Here is a 20,515-nt window from a genome sequence, read left to right on the forward strand (position 1 = left end):
TTGTGTTTTATTCAATTACTGTTTTGTGATATTTGAATGCTTAACACACTTTGGTGGTCATCACGAGTTTGGCGGTCTTTTTGCAAGACCTCCGTGCTGGTGGCCGCCAAAAGATCGCTCTGTTGGCAGTAATATGACCACCGTATTAAGAGTCACACTGTGAAGTCCGCCAAAACACACCAAAATCTCTGAAATGGCAAAGACACTGGAAAATTTTTTCCCATCAGATTATGATCCACAAATCATGATAGCGGTTCTTCCATGGCGGAAAACCATTGGCTGTGTGAACCTCAACGGTCACAAGTCACTTCAGTCAGAACACCACACCACATTGGATATTTTGAATACCCCACACCTGACCCACATCCACACACCTGACACACCTACTCACTGCACTATATAACACACCCTTACACAATCCACAATCTTATTCAATCAAAATTCCACAGACAACCTACATCCCAGAGAGTTTTAAATGGCAATAATTGGCACCCATTAACACTTCATTATGTACACATCACACACCTGTACAACATACAAAACACATACATTAGTACCACACACAATCCATAACACCACTTACCCATTTACATCACAGCATCTACACCTCACCATTTACCTAACTCTGCACCCTTTCACTTTGAAAACAATCACTGTCTTTACAACCACTACCATGTCCCCCATAAAAACACCCACATTTCATTGATGAGTTGAGGGTCATGGTGGATGAAATTGTAAGGGTAGAGCCACACCTGTTTGGAGCAAAGGTCCAAAAATATCATTTTCCAGGAAAATGGATTTGTGGCAAAGGATAGTCAACAGGTTCAATTCTGTAGCCAGTTATCCATGCACAAGGGAGCACCTCAGGAAGAGGTGGAACCTCAGGGGGAAGGTATGGTCCAAGCCATCAAGGCACCAGCTGGCGGTACTCAGACTGGCGGTGGGCCCCCACTTCCTTGCCCTACTTTCACATCTTGGGAGGAGAAGGGTCTTGAACATTCTGCATCCTGAGTGACTGACAGGAATACCTGGGGGAGTGGAGTCTGGTAAGTACCAACAACATTCAGGTCACACAATTGTCTTGTCCTGCTTTCTCCCTCACAACCTATAATCATCTCAATTTACACACATCCACTACAACTCTTTACCTATCATCTAATACCCTTCTCTGACATGCCACATGTCCACTAAACTCATCTAACCCCACAGCCCTTGGAAATGGCATTTGAAGTACTGGCCAATTATAGTACTGCTACTCCCAAGATGCAATATCCCAGATTTTTTTAAACCAGTACACTGCACCAAATATAACTTGTCATGCTTGTTAAACTAATATACTATCTATCCCACCTTGATTGTTCTAGTGTGGAACAGTACATGACAGTGACAGCAATGCAATGGCTCACTCACACTAGCATCCCAATGAAAACACAGCTATAGCTGAGTGCCACATGTATAATGGCCACAGATTAAAGAACCCAAGCTAGAAATATACTCACCTGGTTTGGAGAGTCAGGTGGCTTACTGGATGCACCTGCAGTACATCCAGATACAGGTCAAAGCCCATTGTTTACTCACATGCTGTGTTCCTAGAAGGATACCAATGTGCTTTGTAAAACTCTCATTTGTGCCCTATATCATGACAGACAGTCCACAAGGTAACAGAGGTGAACACCCATGTCAATAATCAGACAATATCAGATGCCATCAACAGTACAATGATGACCAACATAGTTTAATAGCATAAACCATGATGTATGGAGTTGAAGTTACAGAGTTTTATGTTGTACTAAGTTAGATTGTGCAGCAGCTGCCATTGTCATTGCTAGGGGTCATGTTACGGCACTGTCTGCATTCACACAATTGATACCCCAATTTTTACCTGATCTCTATGTTTCACTCCCTCCACAGGTAACCTTGCCATTGTCACCATGGAGCGAATACCAAAGACTGTCACTACCCCTATGGAGGAAGGGCACAGTGAGGACAACACCCCTGGATGTCTAGACAATGACGAAGAACCTGGCCCATCTGGGACACCTGGTCAGTCAACAACTGTCAGCCTCACCCTGCCACATCAACTCCTCCCAGTCCTGTTGCATCTACATCACAAGCAACAATTCGCCCTCCACCAACCTGTGTCCCAAGGACTGTTACATCCATTGTGTACCCCACATTACAGTTACCTGAGTCTCACCTTTGCACCCCTGACAATTATGGACCTGCCACCAATGGGAGTGGGCACACTGGGCCAGGGACACAGGCATGTGGGGGTAGGATGTGTGGGAGGGATGCTGTGGGCTAGAGGATGGGGCATCAAAGGGACAATACCGACCAGGAAACCATCTCCCAAGTCATGGGAGCCTTCCAAAGTTCCCAAGGCATGATGGGTTAATTTGTCACCATGTTCGGGGAAATCCAAGAGCTGCAGATGGGCAACCACCAGGAAGTCATGCAGCAGTGGTAGGCACAAAATGCCCACTTGGGTTCCATTGCAGGGTTGATGAGAGACATGAATACCACACTGAGTAGGTTTTGTACTCAACATCTGGCCACTGTTACTGGCAATGAAACATCAGGTCCTTTTATATCAGCGGCTGCTAGTGGAGTGGAGACCCTTCCAGGGGAAGGACATGCCTCACACACCCCACTCAGTGTAGCCGAAGAACCCTCTGCAAACGTGGACGTCCACCAGACATCCAGCAGGAGCAGATGCCAAGACCAAACACACTGCCAGGAAGTAAACCTCTCCTAACTTGTTCCCCTTGTGTGCAGAAACACCCTGCTGACAGTTCTGGAACCAATCTCCATTTTCCTTTGGTGTGAGGACACTAGACTTCTGTTTCCAAATGGTGAACCAGCTAACCTGATGATTTCATCTACTTTGACTGTACCTCTCACTATTGTTTTGTGTGTGTTTTACGCTAACCACAGGTCTTGTGTACATCTCATTTATCATCCATGTACTATAGTTATGCATGCCAACTCTAGTCTGATCATGTCCTTCTGTATTATACACTAATTATTATGGACATCAAACGTGGACTCCATCAGCAGGAGACTCATTACAATAGGATTGTAACATGACAGATTCCACAAAGGTTGTACACCAAAACTAAACACAATCAGTGATAGATATGCTGACAGCACAAAGTGCATGACTGAGACTGCACAAAGAGCAAAGAGGATGTTTGCTAAGGTGTAACACAATGCTAACCCACACAATACAGAAGTTTGAGTCATGTTACTCCACCAACAAGGCAGGAGCCCAGAGATTTATTCTTTATTTCATCTGGCAAAGCCTTATCACATACCGATACCATAGCTTCCAAATATACATATCCCATGGTTCAGACAGAGATCAGTACTGATGTACCCAGTCCTGGAACCTTTTACTTACATTGGTCACATACCTGTAGGCTTGTCACTCACCAATGTCAGTCCACAGTGACATCCACATTGGTCTGCAAAGTAGGAACATACTGACAGCTAGGTTCAAGGTAGATTATATACAACTGAAACCATTGTGATAGGAGAGGCTATGGTCCTACATTTACACATGAGCCAGACACATATCCAGACACAAATTACAGCATTTGACAAGTTCTTGTCCCCTACAGGTGACCATGAGGGAAAACAGTGTTCCACCTCAGCGTCCTGACAGTCTAACAATGTGAGTTACACTCCACATAATCAAGACTAATAATACCTGGCTTCAGCCATTTCTACTTCTCATGTCTGTCTGCAATTCCCATCTGCTTCTGACACTGTCTGTTTTTTGCCAAGGTTGATGAGCCAAACAGGATCAGATTTATGCAAATCTGTGATTGAAAGAGAAAAGAGATGGTACATAGCAGAATACACTCCTCAAATCAGAAAAGTAATGTCCACAAGAGTAACTTAGCATCTGCTATAACAATACATGATACTGTAGACCACTCTGCCTTGTGCACAGTACATATTTTCAGTTTGCATGAACAGCTCATTCATAGGCATTGGAGCTATCTTCAATCACACAGATGGTGCAAGAAAGGAGGTGACATGCTACCCATTTACTTCAATTTGCAAATTCATATCACAACATTATGTCTACTTCACATACATTTTAGTCAGTTGAAGTAATGATTGATGAGATCTGCCCTAGAATCTCCTGCTTCATCTTCCACTGGCTGTTTATCACTTGGCAAATCTGCATTTCCACCCACAGGTTCTGCTGGCTCTCCCTCATCTGGCATAAATGAAATCTGTCATCTCAGGGCATGATTGTGGAGCATGCAGCAGGCAACTATTAGTTGACATACCTTGTTGGGTGAGTAGAGAAGGGCTCCTCCTGATTTGTCCAAGCACCTAAATCCTGCCTTTAGGAGCCCAGAAGTCCCATCAACGACATGCCTTGTCCTCCCATGGGCCTCATTGTAGCAGACTTTCTCTGGCGTGGTTGTGAACCTGACTGGTGTCAACAACCAAGGACGGCTTGAATAGCCAGAGTCACCTGTGAACAAATTGGTAGAACAACACACACATATATGTGGGACATGCAACAATGTGATGGCAGGGGACATACAATGCAAACATGCATTTCAACTTTACCTTGCCAACCAGCCAGGCCCTCTCTGTGTGGAGTTATGGCATAAGTGGGACATTGCTTTTCTGCTTGATGAAAGAATCATGGACTGATCCTGGATACTTTGCACTAATTTGTGAAATGTACTGGTCTGACTGACACACCACTTGAATGTTTATGGAGTAGTAGTTTTTCCTGTTCCTATACACTCAGTCAGCCAATATGTCTGCATACAATGTCTCTCCTCCATGGTGTGCAGGTCTACTAGTGGACAGTACACTAGTGGTTGTCGCCTTCTCCTCATGGCAGGATAATTATGTGAAAAAATGTCAACATAATATGTGACATGCAACATGCAGACATCTCGCAAAGTTAAATAAACAACTCACACATATCTGCTGTTGAGATCAGTTACAAACTTTTATATCTACAGTATAGCACATAGCTATGCATCAGATGACACCCTCCTTGGTGCATATTCCTCAAATATCTATTGAACTACATACAGATTTATCTGTTACTTTATATGTTTGTAAGTCCATCTGACTCGGCATTTCTTACACATATTGTTGCACATTATCTATATTTTCAAAGCATATAGAAACCTCAGAGAAGGTGTGCATTGCTTTCATCACATGTGCACTAGTAACAGAGCATTTACTGCATAAATGCACAACTAGGCAACTACACATAAAGGCAGTACTTGCAGATGTACTGCACAATATGGGGTATAGTTTATGATGCAGATTATAAAACATATATCATAAAACATATATCAAATGTGCTTAGATTGGAAGCTGCCTGACCTACTGTACTGGACATGTGGAAGTGACCGCTGGCGGAAGGCATCATGGTGGTAGGCGGTCACAACCGTGGTGGGAATTGCCATTGGAACACATTGCTGCCTTTGGCGGACTTGGGTCAATGGCGCTGTCTGCCATTGGTGACAGTCATGTACATGGTGAACGTGACCGTCATCTTCTGCAGTGTTGTTCACTTGACTCCTGACACTGCTGCCAACAAGACCTCCACTACCTGAGCTGCTTTGTTCAACCTCCGGGAGCAATCATGCCCCATCCTGCAGGTGATAGGGCTCCGGCCTTCAACCCTGGAGAGCTGGAGAAGCTTGTATGAACAGCTATGGTTCCTATCCCCCTCCCCTGCAAAAAAGTCTACCCCTTCACCTAAAAGTTAGCCCTCCCATAAACCTAAGTCCAAACCCAAACTCCCCCTCCCAAGTCTGATCCCAAAGGCTCCCCTCCAAAACCCAACCCCCCCTCCACCCACCCCAGATAACCCCTGAGTGCCTGCTTGACCCATTGATGCCCCTCCCTGTGAAGGTTACATGGCAGTCAGACGTGAAGTTTGGGGCACACATCTGTGCAATGTCTGCACACAGCATGTCTGCATTGTGGATTGGCCCAGCGCCTTTGGTATATGTATAATGTTTACTTACAATAATTACTTGAACCAACCAGTGGTTGGTTTTCTGGTCACATCTTTGTCATGCATTTCATTCCCTAGTATGGAGTTGTTCCTGGCTGACACTAGTTGTATGTATGTATATGTGTATATTGTTCTGTTTGAGCTCTGTGTGTTGCTTGGGCAGTATGTTTGGTTGTGTCCAGTGTTTTTGTCCGAAAGTGGTCAGGTATGTGTTGTGTCATGGTCATTTGTGTGTTGAAGTGTCAGAGGCTTTTTCTGTAAACCTCCTTCTGTGCTTCAGAAAGGCAGTCTGAAATAATAACTCCTTCCACTGAGCCATCAGCTGCAGTGCTGGACAAGAGATCAGGGAGAGGGTCACTCTCATCTTCCTGTCCCTCATCAGTGGCCATGAGTAGGTTTAAGTCAGCCCTATCATAGTAGGGTTTCAGGCAGTTCACATGAAGTTCTCTAAGAGGACTTCTGGGAGTGCCTAGGTCCACTAAATAAGTGACCTCACCCTTCTTTTCCACTATTAGGTGTGGACCACTCCATTTGTCCTGGAGTGCCCTGGGTGACACAGGCTCCATTACCCACCCCTTCTGTCCTGGTTGGTACACTCTAAGGACAGCCTTCTGGTCTTGCCATTGTTTCTGTTACTCCTGGCTTGCCTGAAGGTTTTTAGTGGCCTCATTCATGTACTCAGCCATTCTAGATCTTAGCCCAAGCACATAGTCTACTATATTTTGTTTAGAGGGCTTCAGGGGTTGCTCCCACCCCTCTTTCACAAGAGCTAATGGACCCCTAACAGGGTGACCAAAAAGGAGTTGAAATGGGCTGTAGCCCTCTCCCTTCTAGGGAAACTACCTGTAGGCAAAAAGGAGGCATGGTAACAGGACATCCCATCTCCTTCTGAGCTTTTCAGGGAGTCCCATAATCATACCTTTGAGAGTTTTATTAATTCTCTCAACCAACCCATTTGTTTGGGAATGAAAAGGTGTGGTGAACTTGTAGTTTACACCACACTCTTTCCACATTGCTTTAAGGTATGCAGACATGCAGTTGCTACCTCTGTCTGACACCACCTCTTTTGGAAACCCATCCTGGAAAATATTCCCAAGAGGGCCTTTGCCACTGAAGGAGCTGTAGTGGTCCTCAGAGGTGTTGCATTTGGATATCTAGTGGCATGGTCCACTACCACTAAAATAAACCTAATTCTAGAAGCAGTAGTAGGGCCAAGTGGGGGCAACAATGTCAACCCCTACCCTTTCAAATGATACCCAAACCACTGACAGTGGGATCAAGGGGGCCTTTCGGGTGCAACCAGTCCTACCACTGGCTTAGCAAGTGACACAAGAGCGGCAAAACTCTTTTGGGTCCTCTGGCATGTGAGGCCAGTGAAAGTGAGGGACCAGTCTGTCTCAGGTCTTGCTTTGCCACAGACATCCAGCAAGGGGAATGTCATGTGCCAAGGTCAAAAGAAACTCTCTATCCTCCAAGGGAATGACTGGTAGCACCAGGTTTTGGGTCCCTTGCCTCTGTGTATAGGAGATTACTTTCCCAGTACACTCTGTGAGTGTCACTGACATCTCCTTCTTCCTGTTTGACAGATTGCTGTCTTAAACCCTCAAGTGTGGGACAGGTCTGTTGAGCCACACTTAACTCCTCCTTGGCAGGCCCCCCTGCACCCAAAATCTCAGCTGTGTCAGCCTGAAGCTCCTCTTGTGTAGGCTCTGCACAGGGAGTAGACTCTGCCTCCTCAAAAGGGGAATCTTCAGTGGAGGTAGTGATTGTGATAACTTTTTATCCTTTCTACCCCTGCTTTTGGGAAGCCCTTGGTCCATTGTTTCCAGGTTCAAGTTTCTCTGTCCTCTTTGCTTCTTGGCTTGCGACCGAGTCATAGCAAAGATATGCCCAGGAATGCCCAGCATTGCTTCATGAGCCTCCAACTCCACCTCAGCCCAAGCTGAAGTCTCCAGTTCATTGCCTAGTAGACACTCTACAAATAGGTCTGTGGATACCACAACTTTCTTTGGCCCAGTAGCCACCCCCTAGTTGAGATCAACAACAGCCATGGGGTGGCTAACAGTGCTATTATGAGTGTCAGTCACTTGGTACTGATGACCAAGTAGATGTTGCTCAGGGGCTAGCAGTTTTCCCATCACCATTGTGACACTGACACCTGTGTCAATGTAGGCCTCAACCTGACTGCCATTTATTAGGGACTGTTGCTTGTACTTATCCATATTAAGGGGACAAGCAACAGGGGTGGCAAGGTCAATGCTACCATCAGAAACTAAAATAGCCTCAGTGGTTTCCTAAATAAACCAACCCCCACTAGATTACCCAGACTGAGCCCTGCTACACCTTTGGACTGGCTATTTGTAGTGTTTTTCCCACCACCACTGCTATTACTCAGGGTACTAGTGGAAGCAGTGGGGGTTGTGGTGGTGGGAGCTTTGATGTTTTTCTTTGGACAAGTACTGTCACTTGCCCAATAACCTTTGCTTTTATACTTATAACACCAAGGCTTTTTATTTTGTCAGTTAGAAGAGGATTTAGACTCAGCCTAAGAGGATTTGTGTGGGCCTTATGGAGACTCCTTGATTTTATCATTCTCCCCACCTTTGTCATTTGACTTATCAACCTTCTTCTTGTCTTTGTCACCCCCTGTATGAGATTTCTTGCTTACCCTTGTTCTGGCCTATTTGTATGCCTTCTTTCCCAATTCTTGGGGAGAGGTTAGATCTGAGTCTCCCAAGTATTGGTATAACAAATTAGACACACAGTTATTCAAAATATGCTCTCTCTAAAAATTAGATTTTGCAGACCTTCATAGTCAGACACTTTGCTGCCATGTAACCAACCTTCCAAAGCCTTCACAGAACAGTTCACAAAGTCTATCCAAACTTGTGAAGACTCTTTTCTGATTTCCCTGAACTTGATTCTGTATTGCTCAGTGGCTAAGCCAAATCCATCCAAAAGTGCAGTTTTAAGAATACCATAGCTGACTGAATCTTCTTCTCTGAGATTGAGAAGTTTATCCTTCCCCTTGTCAGAAAAAGACAACCACAGCATAGCAGCCCACTGCCCTGGGGACCCTCTGAACTTTGCAGGCCCTCTCAAGTACAGCAAACCACTTGCAGATGGCATACCCCACCCACCTTGTATGGGGGAACAATTTTGTGCAGATTTGTGTTCTCCATAACTCCATAACTCCTGAAACTGCTGCTGCCACCATCGGGAACTAACTCCAACACCTGCCTTTCCCTTTCCACAGCAAAGGCCTCCCTATCTAGGGCTAGCTGTTGCTGCTGTATCCTCAGCCTGGCCTCCTCCATTGTCAGTTTCCTGAGCTCCCTATCTATGGAGTCATCACCTAGAGTGGAACCATGGAACCCCTCAGAAACTGAGCTGATATGGGATTGGCCAGAGGTAGATCTTTCACTAACTTTGCTAACCCTAGTAACCTGACTTTTAAGTGTGAAGGGTGCCCTCCCAGAGTGACTACCCCTCCCACTGCCAGCTACACTAGAAGGTTTCCTAGGGGGAAGATCTTTGGAAGAGCCCTCCTCGAAATCTTCAGGATGATTCCCTGACTCTAAGGATGTAGAATCCTCCTCCTCCTTCTCCTCCTGGTTACCAGCATGTTCTTGGTCATTCTGAAGAAGGGGGCCCAGAAGAAAATATTTGTTCAGGTTCTTCCCTACATCTAAGCTTGCTCTGAGCAAAGCCCCTTCAGTTCTTTCAAGGTCATGCCCTCACAGGGAGTACCCATGACCTCAGAGCTAGGCCCAGCAATAGACATGATGTAGTATGAGTGTTAATGTAGTGTAAGGAAAACCTAACCCACCTAACTTCTCGTCTCTTGGAAATGAAAGCAATAGACTAGACCCTGTATCTAGGTATATGTGTATAGCTCTATGTACAGAGTACTCTTTCCTGTGGAAAGCACTGTTGACAGAGTGATAAGGCAAATGCAAGTACTTATCCCACCACTGCATGACCAATGTTGGAGGCTGGCCTGGTTTGTAGTGGGTACCAAAGGTACTTACACCTCATGCCAGGTCCAGCTATCCCATATTAGTGAAATGTAGTCAGTGTCTAAAGGCCAAGCTCTCTAGGGGTAGTGTGGATGACCAGCCAAGGTCTAACTAAGAGACATGCACAGCTCATGCAATACCACTGTAGTCACACATTACTCACACACATGAAAGAAGATACTCAGTGTTACAAAAATAAAGGTACTTTATTTTGGTGACACAAATGCCAACAATACCATGGAGTCTATACTCCCTTAGGAGGTAAGTAATACACAAATTATATACACTAGTATGCAAGAATAGCTGGAAAAACAGTTAGAGAACAGTGCAAATAGTGAACATCTCACTATTTAGAGATGGGCCTAGGGGGAACACAAACCATATACTAAGAACGTGGAATGTGAAAGCCTGTTTCCCATCTAGGCATGTGTAGCAGGTAGAAGGGTGCTGGGAGTATTAGGAAACACCAAAAGTAAGTAATAGAACCCACCCCATATCCCAGGAAAGCAGGAGTAAATCACAGTAACTTTCCTAGAACACAGAAGAACACAAGAAGAAAGATTTTGCAAGAACTAGAAGAGACTGCAAGACACCAAAGATGGATTTCTGGACCTGAAGACCTGTTGAAGAAGGGGACCTAGTCCAAGAAGCACTGAAGAGTCCAGGGAGAACAGGACCCCTTGCTAACACAAATGAAGTTGCAAAAGAAGAACAACAGTCAGTACTGCACCTCAGAAGATGGATAAGGGTTCCTGGTTGGTGCAGATGATGACCCACACCAAATGGATGATTGAAGTCTGGTTTGCGCCACTGGATTCCACCAACAAGCCATGGCACACCCAAAGCTCGTGGTTAGTGGAAAATGGCGCTGCCAAGGACCAGAAAGGGCCTGTGGACTCTACCCAGGAGGGGAAATCAGAGGGGGCTCTCAGCAACTCAGGGAGCCCTCAGAAGACCAGGCAACACACACAGGAGTCCCACAGCAAGGGGACACAGAAGGTGCAAAAGAAGGCCCATGCAGCACTACACAAAAGGATCCCAAGCCGCCAGAAAACCACAGAGGAAGCTGTGTGTTACAGGATAGAATGCTAGGGGCCGGAGCTGCACGGTGCACGAAGAACAATGTAGAAGGATGCCAACAAGCCTTGGCAACTGCAAAACATGTGGTGCACGGGGTGCTGTGTTGCGTGTGGAGGCAAGCTCTTACTTCCACCAAAGTTGGACAGTAGGACATCGGGACCGTTGGGACCACTTCAGTCCACTACCCCTGATCCTGGATCCACACACTTCATTAGAAGATGGGATCCAAGCCCCCAGTCCTGAGTGTAGGGGGTGCCTGCTGAAGCAGGGAAGTGACTCCTTCACTTCAAGGAGATACCTTCTTTATTATGATGCAAAATGCAGACAAGCAGTCCTCAGAGGATGCACAACCTGGAAACCGTTGCAGTTGCTGGCAGGAGCTGAAGTTACAATATTGCAGAAATCGTCTTTGTTTCTTTTTTTGCAGTTTGTAGAGTTTCTTGAGGGTCCAGATGCAGTTGAGTGAAGTAAGGATGCAGAGGATTCCTGCTTGAGTCTTGCAATCTGAATATCAAGAACCACCCAAGAGAGAGACCCTAAATAGCTCTGAAAGGGGGATTGGTCAGCTACACAGGTAAGCACCTATCAGGGGAGGGCTCTGACGTCACCTGCCAGCACTGGCCACTCAGATACTCCTAGAGTGCCCTGCCAACTTGGTATCCAAGATGGCAAAACCCAGGGACACCCTGGAGGAGCTATGAGTACCACCCCTGGGGTGGTGATGCACAGCGGAGTGGTCACTCCCCTTTCCTTTGTCCAGTTTCATGCCAGTGCTGGGACCGGGAGTCTCTGAACTGGTGTAGAGTGGATTATGCATGGAGGGTAATATATGTGCCCTTCAAAGCATTTCCAGAGGCTCTGGGAGGCTACCCCTCCCATGCTTGTAACACCTATTTCTAAAGCAAGATGGTGTAACACCCCTATCCCAAAGGAAAAGCTTTATTCTGCCTTCCTGGGCTCGAGCTGCTTGAGTAACAGGAGGGCAGAAACCTGTCTGTGAGGCGGCAGCAGCTGGGGCTTCCTGGAAAACCTCAAAAGGCTGTAAAGACAGTACTTGGGGTCCTCTAAGGAGCCCCCAGAGTGCATGGAATCATACACCCAAGGCTTGTAAAATCCTTGGGGCATGATTCTAACATGTTTGATACCAAACATGGCCATATTGAGAGTTACCATTGTGAAGCTGTACATAGGTAGTGACCTATGTCCAGAGCACATGTAAAATGGTATCCCTGCACTCATGAAGTCTGGGAAAATGGTCCTGGATGTCATGGGGGCACCTCTGCTAGTGCAGGGATGCCCTCACACACAGGTACTCTGCAACCAGCCTTCATGGTTGAAAGGCCTGACATATGGGTGATCTATAAGTGTCCTGGTAAAGTCTAAATGGCAGTGAAAGGGTGCATGTACCATTTCACACAGGTTGCAATGGCAGTCCTTTAGAATCCTTTGCATGGGGTCCCTATGGGTGGCAAAAGAAATGCTGCAGCCCATGGTGATCCCCTGAAACCCCTATGCCCTGGGTACCTAGGTACCATATACTAAGGACTTATAAAGGGTGACCAGTATATAGTGACAACATTTAGAGGAGAAAGAACATTATCACTGGGGTCCTGATTAGCAGGATCCCAGTGAACACAGTCAAACACACTGACATCAGGCAGAAATTTAGGGTAACATGCCAAAAAGACTGTACTTTCCTACATGAAGGGATTAGTTGTGTTGGTATTTTGTGTTTTTTGTGTGGTGACATATTTGTGGTGTGTTGTGTGGCTTTGTGTGCATTGAGTCTGTGAGCGTTATGTGCATTACAAAATGTTGGAAAGGGAGTTCTTTGCAGGTTTATCGGTAAGTAGTGTGATTGTGTGTTTGTATGTGTATGTTTTTTGCATGTTGGTATTACATTGTGAAGTCTGAGTGATGTGTCCCTGGGTAATGTTGCCTGTGTTTCCCTGCCAAGTGACTGTAGATGGTGAGGATGTGTTGTTTTTGTGACATGTTGTGTGGTAGTGTGTGAGTGTGGGCCTGTGCAGTGGGTCAGTACGTACTTGTGTGTGTCTGTGACGTTTGTGTGTATATATGTGTGTGTGTGTGTGTGTGTGTGTGTGTGGTGGTTGTGGTGTGTTTGTTGTGTAAATGCGCGTGTGTGTGTGGCTTTCTGTGAGTATGCATATTAGTGTGCAGTTACTTGTGAGTGTACCCCTCGCACCCCTTTCCCAAATTAATGTTGTGTGTCCGTATGAAAATTGTCAATATACAACAATAACAGGTAAGGTAAGAGTATGTACACACAGTTGCTGTTGTCATTGCAGATTCTGAAGTTGTTGGGTGAGCAAGAACAGCAGGAAGACATGTATGTGTGGTTCCGGATGAGTATGGCTTCCTGAAGGTGAGTGTCTCCTTTTATACAGTTGGTTTCCACCTGGGATTCCATGGTGGTGCAACCGCGGCAGACACCTTGGCAGTGTTCAACCTCGTAGCCTGTCAGGCTGAAACATGGTCTCCACCGGACTGCAGGTGACTACCGTTGTCCATGGCAGCTAGACCACACTGGCTGTGCTTTGGATGCATTCTGTTGGGAATACCACCTTGGTCATGAAATGGCAGTCTCCTCTGCCAGCCTGTTGCTGGTGCAACCACCACAGGCAACACGGTGGATCTGTGACTGCCAAACTTGTAATGAGGTAATGAGGCCCTTGGTCTCCTAAATTAATCCTTGGCGCTCATTAGCAAGCTACCAAGGGTTGAACCCAGTGGGAGTTAGTGTCCTATGTACTTACCTGCCCTTATCAATAATCCACTTTGCAACTACACACATATATATATATATATATATATATATATATATATATATATATATATATATATATATATGTATATATATAAATATATACAGAATTCTAGGCATTTCAATGGGGTGATTACAATTCCCCAATCCCTGTGAGGACTAATGTGACCACAATGAATAGTACATTGCCCTCTCACCAGTCATCAAAGGGATGGGGGTTTGGGGCTGCATGTCATGTTGGACATCAGGACTTTTGATTTCTCAAAATACTGGATTCTTGTTTTTTAGGATTCTGGACTGCTAAAAAGAACTACTTCATTAATGCATTGAACTCGCATAAACTATTGTGGAATTATACATTGCATAATGTCAATTATTGTCGACACGTGCGTTCTTTACATATGTTTCTATAAAGCTGAACAAGTCTCTTCCTCTTTTTACAATACTTTCGCAATGTCTGAAGCAATGTCCAAACGCAAAAACAATCAATTTGACTAAAGGGCTTCTTTGTTCTGGCGTAGTCTTTTGCCAATAATAGTTTTGATGAACTTGCTCTATTTCCAATGTCCTGATTCTCAGGGGAGCGCTTGTTACTGGAAATAGATCATTCCTTAATGTCTGTTTAACTGTATCTTTGATTCCCACCCAAGTGATAGATCACACTATTTCTTATAATCATACATTGTTTAAAAGACAGAGCTGTGTTTCGTTTCATTGCTTTCAGTGAAGGGTGCATTAACGATTAATCTTTCTTTACCATGAAATGAAGTTACTTGCTTGAAAACTTCAGAAGAACCCAAACTGTTTTTCACCTTTCTTTTTTCCTCTCTTTTTCAGGATATATGGGATTGTCGGAGAGCCGGGACTCTGCTGGAAGCTGACCAGAGGTCGAGGATCGCAGTACTCGACTGGAGGCTGTCCGGAGGACAAGAAATACTGGAGCGCAACTGGGTGCTGGTCAGAGATTGAAGAACACTGGAACTCAGCAGAAGGCAGGCTGGAGGACAAGGAACTTGAATTGACTGGAGACAGGTGATTGGAGCAATACGTGCAAAGCCAAACAAGCCCTCAGACTCACAAGCATCCTTATATAATGAGATGTGCTGCTTATGGGCCTTTTGGCACTTGATTGCTTGTTAAGGAAATAAACAATTATCCTCCTGATCGTGGCACTTGTTCAACACAGATTACAGTGTGAAGAGCACACGTTTTGGCAGATACAGTTGGTGCATATGGAAATGAGTTGATTGCTTGTTAAGGAAATTAGCAATTATCCTCCTGATTCAGGCAAATGTTCAATACAGATCACATTGTGAAGAGCACATGTTTTGACAGTTACAGTTGGCATGAGTTTAGCCGGTGGGATACAATGTGCATAAGCAACAAGCATTGGTCATAATAAGTGAGTCATTTAACAATCATTGGTTATTGCAAACTTGATAGCCAAGAATGTAATGAATATATCCAAATATGTCTGAGTGTTGCAAGCAACAGCACCTTACTGTAATCGAGCTCTTGGGCGTGGTATTGTACCCAGAACAATATATATGTTTATGCACATATATATGTATATATTTGATATAAATGAATGTGTGGGTGTGTGTATATATATATATATATATATATATATATATATATATATATATATATATATATATATACATATATATATATATATTGTCGTGCCGCACTGCGCGGCGCGAGCCGAGCGTTCGGCACAAGCCGCGCGTTCGGCTCGGGCCGCGCTTCGCGTCTTTAAGACGCGGCGCGCCCCGAGCCTTTCCTGCACACTACGAGGCCCCAGGGCTTACTTGGGGCCTCGCGCTGCTCTCTCCCTCCGTTTTGTTGGGGTCTCCTGACCCCTCTTACCTGTTTGGGCTCCTTTTCTTCTTTTTTCTGTCTTCTTCCTTTTTGGGTCTGTTTCTTACTCTTTCCTTTATGTCTTTTCCCCTTCCCAGGTTACCCTTGTCTTCCCAGCATTCCTCCTTCCCTATTCTCTATGGTTTCTGCTCCAGTCTATTCTATCTACTTTTCCCTATCCAAGATGGTGTCCTTTTTCTTCCTGTGGGTCACTTCCTGTTTTATGGTATTTAAGGGTGGTGTTTTCTTCTCCTCTTTGCGCTGCAACACTTTCTGTTCAGTTAGTGTCCTCGCTCCTGATTTCCTAGCCTTTAGCTCTGGATTTCGCCATTTCTGTGTTATTACGTCAGTTCTTTTGATTCCTGTTCCTCTGTTCTTGTTTCAGGAATCCTCTGCGAATCTTCTTGGAGGTTTTTTCCTCTTCTTCTGAAGGGGTTTTTTCCCTCTGGCGCTACTTTCTCACGGTCACGGTCTGTCCTTGGCGTTTCCCTTGCCTACAGCACCGTGGCTACTAGAAAGAGTCGCCCCTTTTTGGGCCAAAGTCGAACTCTCAAGATCCACGCCTCAAGATCTGCAAACTCCAGGCGCAAGCAGCACGTGAGTCGTGACATATATATATATATATATATAATTATCCCTGCCACCTAAAAACCCAACCCACCCTAAAATCTAAAGATTCTTTTGCTACCCAAAATCCCATACCCACCCTAAACCCTAAAAACTGATTTGCTACCCAAAACCCATACCCACCTTAAACCCTTAAATTACCCTGGCCTCTCAAAAACCCATACTCACACTAAATTCTAAAATTACCGTTGCCACCGAAAATTCAAATGCACCCTAAACCGTGTAAAATACCTTGCAACCCAAAAATGCATACCCACCCTAAACCCTAAAATTACCCTTAGAACCCAAAAACCCATATCCATCCTAAATCCTAAAAAATCCCTAGCCACCCAAATTCCCATACCCGCCTTAAATCCTAAAATTACCCATGCCACTTGAAAACCCTTACCCATTCTGAACCCTAAAATTACCCTTGCCACCCAAAAAACCAAACCCACCCTAAATCCTAAAAAAATCCCTTGCTTTCTCGCTCTCTCTCAATTTCTCTTTTTCAAACTCTTTCACCCACTCACAACCCCACTCTGTCCCTTACGCAACCCTTTCCCAAATCCAATCCAACACTCATTCACCCACTCAGAGACGCACTCAGACTCTTGTGCGCCCACTCGCAGCCCCACTTAGACTCTCACGAACCCACTCAGAGACCCACTCAGACACTACACATCCACTCACAGACCCACTAAGACTCTCACACACCCACTCACAGACCCACTGAAACCCTCATACACCCACTCACAGACCCACACAGAAACTGACACACTCACTAAGACACTGATTCACCCACTCTCACTCCCAAACAGACACTCTCACAGCCACTCTCACCCCCAGAGACACCGTCTCACACCTATTCTCACACCCAGAGAAACAGGCCATGGCCAGCTCCCGCCATGGATGGCCCAAGGGCTGTGTGCAGCATGGGGTTGGGAGTTAGGGGGGTTAGGCACAGGCCAGGCCCTGCAGCACTCTGCTGCCACACACGGCTGAAGGCCATGAGCAACAGTGGTTAGATTAACTTATAGTAATGAAAATTACTACACATAAAAAAAAACATAGAAATTCATTGGAAAAAAGCAAAGGTTACAGAGACATTATAGTGAGGAAATAGAGACACCCTCTTACACCTATTCTCACACACAGAGTGGCAGGCCAGAGTCAACTCCACCCACGCATGACCAAAGGCCCTGCGCAGAGTGTGGTTTGGAGGTTAGGGGATTTGGGTATAGGATTTGGACACAAGCCAGGCCCTGCAGCCAGCCGCCGCCACACACAGCCAAAGACCATGCGCGGTGATGGTTGGATTAACATATAATAATGAAAATTACTTGAAGTTAAAAAATGGAAATTTACTGAAAACAACAAAGGTTACCGGGACCAAACCATAAAAATTCACCTGCTATAGTAAGAGTTACCTCAAGTAACTATAACTCGTGCCCTTGCCATGCAATGCTAATTTCCCCACAAATTACAGCACTCATGACATCTTTGATAACATCATTGATAATGTCACTGTAACATCTGTAGTAAAATGATTGATCAGATAATTGTATGTTGCGGGGACATGAGTTATAGTTACATTAGGGCATGAATTATAGTTACTTTAGATAATTCTAACTATAACAGGTCAGTTTTTGTGGTTTGGTACATTTAAAATGTGAGCATAACTATAATGTCCCTGTAACCATTGTTTTTTTAAGGTAATTTCTATGTTTTTTTTTTTTAGTTCTATTATTTTCTACCTATAACGTCCCTGTAAGCTTTGTATTTTCAGTGAATATATATATATATATATATATATATATACATTTTTATATATATATTCACTTAAAAAACCAATGGTTACAGGGATGTTATAGTTAGGTTCTGAATGTGCTTGCACAAAATCAGAAAAATTCAGCAGCTATAGTTAGTTATTACAAGTAACTATAACTCGTGGCCTAAGGTAACTATAATTCGTCCCCCCACCATGCACAGTATTTTCTACAATAATTTGACTTCTAATGTTTCATTGATATTTTTATTGATGTTAGTTACAATAGGGCGCAGGTTTTAGTTGCTTGAAATAACTAACTATAACTGGTGAATTTTGCTGGTTTTGTGTGAGTAAAGTGAGCAAGTCTACGGCCGAAAAGTGTTGGTGAAGCCTCTCCATTAAATTATTTTTGTGCATCTGCAATTGGAGTTTGTGTTATCCTTTATAACCTGGAGGATTACTGTTGTGATATAAGGGGCTGCCAGGTCCCAACACTGACCACCACTGCAGAGTCCAATGACTGCCGCCAGAACTTTGTTTAATATCTATCTATCTATCTATCTATCTATCTATCTATCTATCTATCTATCTATCTATCTATCTATCTATCTATCTATCTATATCACTTACCTGCAAAATACTTACATTTACTAGTAAAACCTTTACCACACATATGCCTTTACCATTCATGCCTGCAATTGGAGTTTGTGTTATTTTTTATGACCTGGAGGATTACTGTTGTGATATCACAGGCTGCCAGAGCCCAACATGAACCATCATGGCAGAGGCCAACGACTGGCGGACCTTTGTGTACTGAAAAAATGTACAGGTAGGTACAATTAAATCTATATCTATAGCTATATATCTATATCTAGATAGATGAAGGAAAACGAGATGCATTACAAACGAAAAAATGAAACGTGTCAGTTTCATTTTTTTCAGAGCAGGCAGTGGTCCATAGGACCACTGCCTGCTCTGAAAAAATGTTTTCAGGGCCATTCACAAAGGGAAAGGGGTCCCATGGGGACCCCTTCCCTTTTGCAAATGGGTTACCACCAGTGTGACCCTGGTGGTAACTGTGAATTGCGATGCAACTCGCAAATACAAAGGGAAACACCCCTTCCTATTTGCGACTCGCATTCCCATTTTGCAAAAATGGGAATGGGCGTCACGATGTGGCTTTTGTGCCTCGCAAACAGCGATTTTCGCTGTATGTGAGGCGCAAAAGCCTTGCTACATCTGCCCCTAAATGCCTGATGTACATTTTTTTGGATAGTTTCTTCATCTCAAATGTGACAGATATCATTTTTTTTGTTACATAGCATAATCCTGGTCCAATATATTTGAGTGCTTTACATGAGCACCAGGTTACATTTAACAGGTCAGATTATTTTGGCCATGGGGAGATTCCAGCCAGATGTACAAAAGCTATTTCCTAATAGCAAATTTTGTGATTCGCTATTAGGAAATTGCAAACAGCAATCTACTACAGAGTGTTTGACACTTTGCTATTCCCAGTGGGCCGCAAATAGACCTGCCTCACCATTATTCTCGAGAGAGATTCGCGATTTGTGACCATTTGGGAATGGCCAAAAGTCAAAGTAGCCTACTGGGGTGAGCAGCCCACCATGTCTGTGATTGTTTTTTCAAGAAAGCAATTTTTGTTTTTTAAATGCAGCCCATTTTTCTTACAGGAGAACAAGAAGCATTTAAAAAAAGAGTTTTCAAATGGGATGCATAAAAAAAAAAGGGGGGGTTTCCATTTTTTAAGAGTAGGCAGTGGTCTGTGAGACCACTGCCTGCTCTTTAAAAAATGTTGCGGCCACATTCACAAAGGGTAAGGGGTCCCTTGGGGACATATTCCCATTTGTGAAGTTGGTGGTAAACTGCAAATGTTTTGCAACCGTATTTTGGTTGCAAAACATTTATACATACCATTGCAAGCTGCTATTAGGATTGGACGCCCTTAACAAGCCCCTTCCTAATAACGAATTGCAGATCCTGTTTTGCAATTCTGTAATAGGTTAACGACTCACAAAATGGGGTTAGTGCAAAGAAAAAGGCTTTTAAGTGGTCGCAAATGGCCCGATTCTGTGAATCAATCCCTTTGCATGTGCTAAATACTTTTGTACATCGAGCCGTAAGTGATTAGTCCAGAATCACATTATATTGAGTGATGATAGGGCTTGAACCAGATTCTGCAGTCCCAAGCCATCTGCTCTGGACATTTAAGCACATCTCCTTTCACATCGATATTACAAGTGCACAATACTCTAATGCATTTGTAGTGGAAAGGTTGACACACTATCTGTCATGTTTGTGACAGAGTATCAATCCACCAAACTTTAAGTCAGGCACAAAGTGCGTTAACCACTTCTGTAAGT

Source organism: Pleurodeles waltl, chromosome 10, assembly GCF_031143425.1.
Source record: "Pleurodeles waltl isolate 20211129_DDA chromosome 10, aPleWal1.hap1.20221129, whole genome shotgun sequence".
In the NCBI taxonomy this organism is placed as follows: Eukaryota; Metazoa; Chordata; class Amphibia; order Caudata; family Salamandridae; genus Pleurodeles; species Pleurodeles waltl.